Below are 6298 nucleotides of genomic sequence, written 5' to 3' on the forward strand. Positions count from 1 at the left end.
ATCTAATTTAGAATATCTATATATTTGGTCTTCATTGTTGTCCCTACTACAGAGTTCCTAAACTTCTTGGAAGTTCATTTTGTTACTCATAACAAGCTCCTTTCAGTCATACCTGTGTTATGTTAAAGAGATGATTTTTGGGGCGCCTGGGTGGCTCAGTGGGTTAAGCTGCTGCCTTTGGCTCAGGTCATGATCTCAGGGTCCTGTGATCTAGTCCTGCATCGGGCTCTCTGCTCAGCAGGGAGCCTGCTTCCCTCTCTCTCTCTCTCTGCCTGCCTCTCTGCCTACTTGTGATCTCTATCTGTCAAAGAAATAAATAAAATCTTAAAAAAAAAAAAAAAAAGAGAGAGATGATTTTTGGAAAGTCCCCAAGGGTGAGGGCTAATCACCAGGGGGAAAAACCATGTGATTAGAGGGTTGGAACTTTCAGTCTTAAGCCTCTATCTCTGGGTTGGGGAGAGGGGCTGGAAGTGAGTTAATCCCTAATGGCCAATGATTTGGTCACTTATGCCTATATCATGAAACTTCCATTAAAAATCCAAAAGGATAGCATTGGGGAGCTTCTGCGTTGGTGAACACATGTAGGCCTGGGACAACAGTATTCCCTGAGAAGGGCAATGAAGCTCTGTGCCCCTCCCGAAGTATCTTGCTCCATGCATCTCTTCCATTTGGCCATTCCTAAGTTGTATCTTTTTTATAATAAACCTGTAAAATAGTAAGTAAACTGTTTTCCTGAGTTCTGTGAGTTGTTCTAACAAATGGCTAGAGGAGGGGGTTCTGGGAACCTCTAGTTTATAGCCAGTTGGTCAGAAGTACAGGCCATAACCTGGACTTGAGACTGGCATCTGAGGCTGGCAGAGGGGCAATCCTCCATGTTCAAGTAGATAGTATCAGAATTGAGTTATGTAGTAGGACATCCAGCTGGTGTCTGAAAAACTGTTTGGTGGAGGGAAACCCTGACACATTTGGTGAACAGAAATATCAGAAGTGTTCTAAGAAGGGTTAGAAGAGAATTAGAGTGTTATGTGAGTAGACAGGAAAATAAAGGAGTTTTTCCTTTTTGGGTTCCAAAACAGTCTTACTATATTATAAATTGTCACTATATACTAATCCAATTTTTCAGCACTATTTTTTTTCAAACAGCACTTTTAAACAACTCATTATTTCTGTACTCCTTTGTGATGCTACCCTGTACAATTAGTCCCTACATTTACATAAATCTCTTTCTGGGTCTGTAATATGTTCAATTGATATACTTCATCCTGTGTCAATACTATTCTTTTTTTAAAATCACTATGCCTATATTATAGCCCCTAAAAACTGAGAGATTACTGCTCCCCCCCAAAATTAGCTATTTGATAAGCTTTATTATTTCATGTACATCTTAGAATCTTCTTGTAATATTCCTCCCAAATCTTGGCCGAGATCTGATTAAAGTTGCATAGAACTTGTAGAATAAATTCAGGATAATGACATCTTACAGGATGTCAAATTTTCCACCCACAAACACATATACCTCATTATTCATTGGGTTTTATCTTCTTTAATTAATTTAAAATGGTCCTTCTATAAAATAACCCTCTATGAAGGTTTTCTTTCTTTGTTAGATTATTCTCAAATACTTTATTGTGGTATTTTGTTTTGTACTCTATTTTCTTTTTCATTCATTTCATGCTATTTTATTTTATTTATTTTTTTAAGATTTTATTTATTTATTTGACAGAGAGAGATCACAAGTAGACGGAGAGGCAGGCAGAGAGAGAGAGAGAGAGGGAAGCAGGCTCCCCGCTGAGCAGAGAGCCCGATGCGGGACTCGATCCCAGGACCCCTAGATCATGACCTGAGCCGAAGGCAGTGGCTCAACCCACTGAGCCACCCAGGCGCCCCTCATGCTATTTTAAAAGAAGGTTCTTGGCTTTTATGTTTTGATCTGTGAGCCAGGAGGACTACTGAACTGTCTTGACAATTCTAATAACTCTTTTAGGGTTCTTTTGGGTTTACTATGTAGATGATCGGATCATCTACAAATAATGACTTTTTATTTTCCTTTTAATCTTTATATGTATTTTTTTTCTTGCCCTTGTCCTAAGAATATGCCAGGGGCTTCAATATGACACTGAATATTATTATCTCATATTCTAAAATTTGACAATCCAGGGGTGCCTGGGTGGCTCAGTGGGTTAAAGCCACTGCCTTCGGCTCAGGTCATGATCCCAGGGTCCCGGAATCGAGCCCCGCATTCGGCTCTCTACTCAGTGGGGAGCCTGCTTCTTCCTCTCTCTCTCTGCCTGCCTCTCTGCCTACTTCTGATCTCTGTCTGTCAAATAAATAAATAAAATCTTTTAAAAAATAAATAATAAATAAAATTTGACAGTCCATTTTAGTCTCATTAGGAGCAGTTATGGAGAACATGAACTTAAAATTGTACAGAAAAACAGAACTACTGAGTTTAACCAGAGATGGTCACATCATCTTTTTTTATACTTTTTTCATATAATTGATTATATCATCTGGATTAGGCATAGTTAAAGGGAGAAAAATGGGAAATGATTTCTCAAAGTCTTCTTCATCCTTGAAATTATATAGGTAAAAGTTCATTGGCTGCATTTCCTATATATCCTCAGCATAGCTCATAAAATGGCACAATGCACATCCTTGCATAGAGAGATTAGAAAAATTTTTGTCATTGTCAGGTAACCTTTAGAAATTACCCTAAACCCACAAAAGACATAGAAATTCATCAACAAATGTCAATCATTTTCTTTTCAAGTTGTTAACACTTATTTCCTTTGGTTGGAGAATGGGAGCAAGTGTTTAGCATTATGGAGTAGAGAATAAGCCTGATTCTGAACAGCAGGAAATTCAGATGATGAGATTTGGCCAAGTGCACCCTTCTTGATAGTTTCCTTCCACCATGTTTTAAGAAGAGATCACTAGAGTTTGAAGCTAATAATTTCATTGTCTTCAGTAAAAGAAACAATCTTGAAGAGATCTTTGTGCAAAACTGAGAAATTTAAATGTTATTTGAAATATCTTGAAAGAAGTTGCTGTGGCTGATATCGAAGAGATTACTGCCTATGTTCTCCTCTAGGATTCTGATGGATTCCTGTCTCACATTGAGGTCTTTTATCCATTTTGAGTTTATCTTTGTGTACGGTGTAAGACAATGGTCGAGTTTCATTCTTCTACATATAGCTGCCCAGTTTTCCCAGCACTATTTATTGAAGAGAGACTGTCTTTTTTCCACTGTATATTTTTTCCTGTTTTGTCGAAGATTAACTGACCATAGAATTGAGGGTCCATATCTGGGCTCTCTATTCTGTTCCACTGGTCTATGTGTCTGTTTTTATGCCAGTACCATGCTGTCTTGGTGATCACAGCTTTGTAGTAAAGCTTGAAATCAGGTAACGAGATGCCCCCAGTTTTATTTTTGTTTTTCCACAAAAGTAAAGGATAGCATTCTTCCGGAATCATTTATGAAGTGGACCCATGCATTTATTTTTACTTTCTAAAACAGAGTCATTCACAGAGTCTGAGATTGGCAGTTTAGCTCAAGGGAGTCTAAGGAAGGGAAAACTCACATTAATAAAGAAATAAAAATTGAATCTTAAGAAAAATAATCTTTTTTTTCAAAGCAGATCTAAACCAAGGATGGATCAGAAAAGAACTGTGGTTCTTTAGATTTACTAAAGTTTACTAAAGTATAGCAAAGGAAAAAGCCACAACGTGGCCGCGCAGGGCAAGTACATCGCTATAGTCAGCACCACCGTGGAGACCAAGGAGCCCGAGAAGGAAATCAGACCAGCTTTGGAGCTTTTGGAACCAATCGAACAGAAGTTTGTATCAGTGACCTCCTCGTACCGAAAGACCTGGGGACGGAGAGCCAGATCTTTATTTCCCGCACCTACGACGCGACCACTCACTTCGAGACCACCTGCGGCGACATCAAAGACATCTACAAGAGGATGACTGGGTCCGAGTTGGACTTTGAGGAAATGAAGCGCAAGAAAAACGACATCTACGGGGAAGACTAAGCGGCGCGCGCACCGTCTCGGACAGACGCAGCTGGCACGGGCTGCGCACCGTCCGGAGTCGCTGTTGTAACCCCTGCGGCGCCCGCGGAGTGCTGTCCCAGTCCGTACTCCTCCCCTTCCTAATATCATGTATTAACTCGTTCTCATGGCGTGGCTCCTCCGAATTGGCAGGTTACCACATTCTGTTCAGTTTAACCGATACTGGCTTTTTTCCTTAGTGAAGGATCAGTTTGAAGACGACCCCGTGATCCTGACACAGAGCACCTGATACAGTATTTGTATCTTTTAATCAGTGTAGCCTCCGCGGTCATGTGCTTCTGCCGCTTGAGAGCCGGCGCGGCACCATTCGCGTGCCATCTGTCCCATTGGCATTGAGATTCCCACTGAATAGTCCATGACTTGGGACAGCATCCCCGCGTGGGCCCCGCCCCTCTACATCTGTGTCCCATCAGCTGTTGGGACAGGGCCCACGGAACACAGCCACGGGTTGGGGTCGCGCGGGCCCACAATTCTAACCCAACTCCAGACCCGAGCATCATTCCAGAGGAAGCCTGTGTGCGGTGTTTCACCTGGTAAAATTGGTAAGAGCAAAGGGGAAAGAAATCTGTGGTACAGTAGGTAAATGTAGAAGCTTCTTTTGTACCCCAGGTGTGGCTTCCTCAACGGACCAAGCTGCGATGCAGTACTGATTTGACAGAGCCTCCACTTCAGGGATGTCTGTCTCAGATGGCTCTAGATGATTTCTGTACTGCAAAATTTAAAAAAAAAAAAAAAAAAAAAAAAAAACCCAACCAAGAAAATTCTATCATATGGGCTCCTGACTTTTTTTTAAGAGTAGTTGGGTAACACCATTAATGGAAGGTGATCCCCAGATTATGCTGCTATCTAGAGAACATTATCTCTTGGCATAACTTCAAAATGCAGCTTCATGCATGGCAAAAGACAAGCCAAAGGCCAAGAAAGGGAAATTTCACAGCAGAGCAAGTACTGAAGTATTCTCTCCAGGCACTGTGTCTATTGCATGTGGCCCTCCTAGGGGATAGACGCTTGAGTGGAATGGCTTCCCACATCAAATCAACAAGCCTGTGAAAACTGCCTCCTAACTTGATCAACTCAGTGGTGGATGGAATGAAGTTTTGATGTGAATGCACCTGATTTTATGGATAGCTATGAACTTTTAATTTACATATACTTTCTCTGTGATGCCTAAATGGCTCTCACTACCAATGTTTCCCAATGACAGTGGTAAGAAGCCAAGAGATCACTGACCTTGAAAAATACCCTCTTCAAATAAGTGTATGTGCGTACCTAATTTTGAATTTCCTCCAACTGGTCAAAAAGCAAAATTTCTTATGTCTCTGTAAGGTACCCTGTGATAAACGCTGACTTTGTGGTGATGTCCATGACAAGCAGAGCACTCAACAGCAGTGAAAGCAGTTATCTAAAACAGTGTCATTAATTACAAATAACTTCTTATATAATTTTAAGAGAATGAAGTGCTGAGTAAAGAAAATATGGGATATTCTGGGGCCCATTACATGGACTGTGACCTAATCAAGGTTGGAGGTGGGAGGAGGCATAAATGTATTCTTAGCCACTTAAAGGAATCAGGCATGTGAAGAGGACAGGGACAAGAGTTCCAGGTACCCAGAAACATCACCTGAGAAGACCCAGAGATCAAAGAAAATGAAATTGTTGTCAGGGGGATTCAGACGATGCTATGCTGTCTGTCCCAAAAGAGAAATCTGATTCCTTCAACATCTTTACCCAAGATTACTCCATCATATGCAAATTTTAATTGACTTGATCCATGCCTCAAGGATTCAAGTTCTAACATCCAAAACTTTATGTTCAGATCAAACTCCTTATTTTTAAACTCCAAAATAGCCTTTCTTATTATTCCTTCTTAAATTCATTTTATAATTTCCCTAACAGAGACCAATTCTTCTATCTTAGCGTAACTTCAGATCAACCACCTAGGATTATCCAATGGAGTTATCTGCACGAAGTAATTACTTTTTTCTTCTGCAACCATTTCATATTCCAAGATAAGTCTTTAGACTTTAAGGCATGCACTTACTGTTCAGTTTGCAAATTTTCTTAGAAGTTAGAAGTGAGGAGTCAGCAATTTACTTCTGACTAAAAAGGAAACTTTAAAAAACCATTCTACCTATGCATCTTTGGACACCTATAAAATCTTGATTAATCCCCCTAAGATGTCAAAAATGGCAGTTAGGTGTATGCCATTTGTTGAAGATTAGGGA

At 40.4% G+C, this 6298-nt stretch overlaps 1 pseudogene; it reads left to right on the forward strand.

Annotated features, from left to right (window-relative positions):
* The first annotated feature begins 485 nt into the window (after window positions 1-485).
* LOC125109756 (rab GDP dissociation inhibitor beta-like) lies at window positions 486-4690 on the forward strand (annotated as a pseudogene).
* The last annotated feature ends 1608 nt before the right edge of the window (window positions 4691-6298 follow it).

The sequence above is a fragment of the Lutra lutra genome, chromosome 9 (genome assembly GCF_902655055.1).
Source record: "Lutra lutra chromosome 9, mLutLut1.2, whole genome shotgun sequence".
Lineage (NCBI taxonomy): Eukaryota > Metazoa > Chordata > Mammalia > Carnivora > Mustelidae > Lutra > Lutra lutra.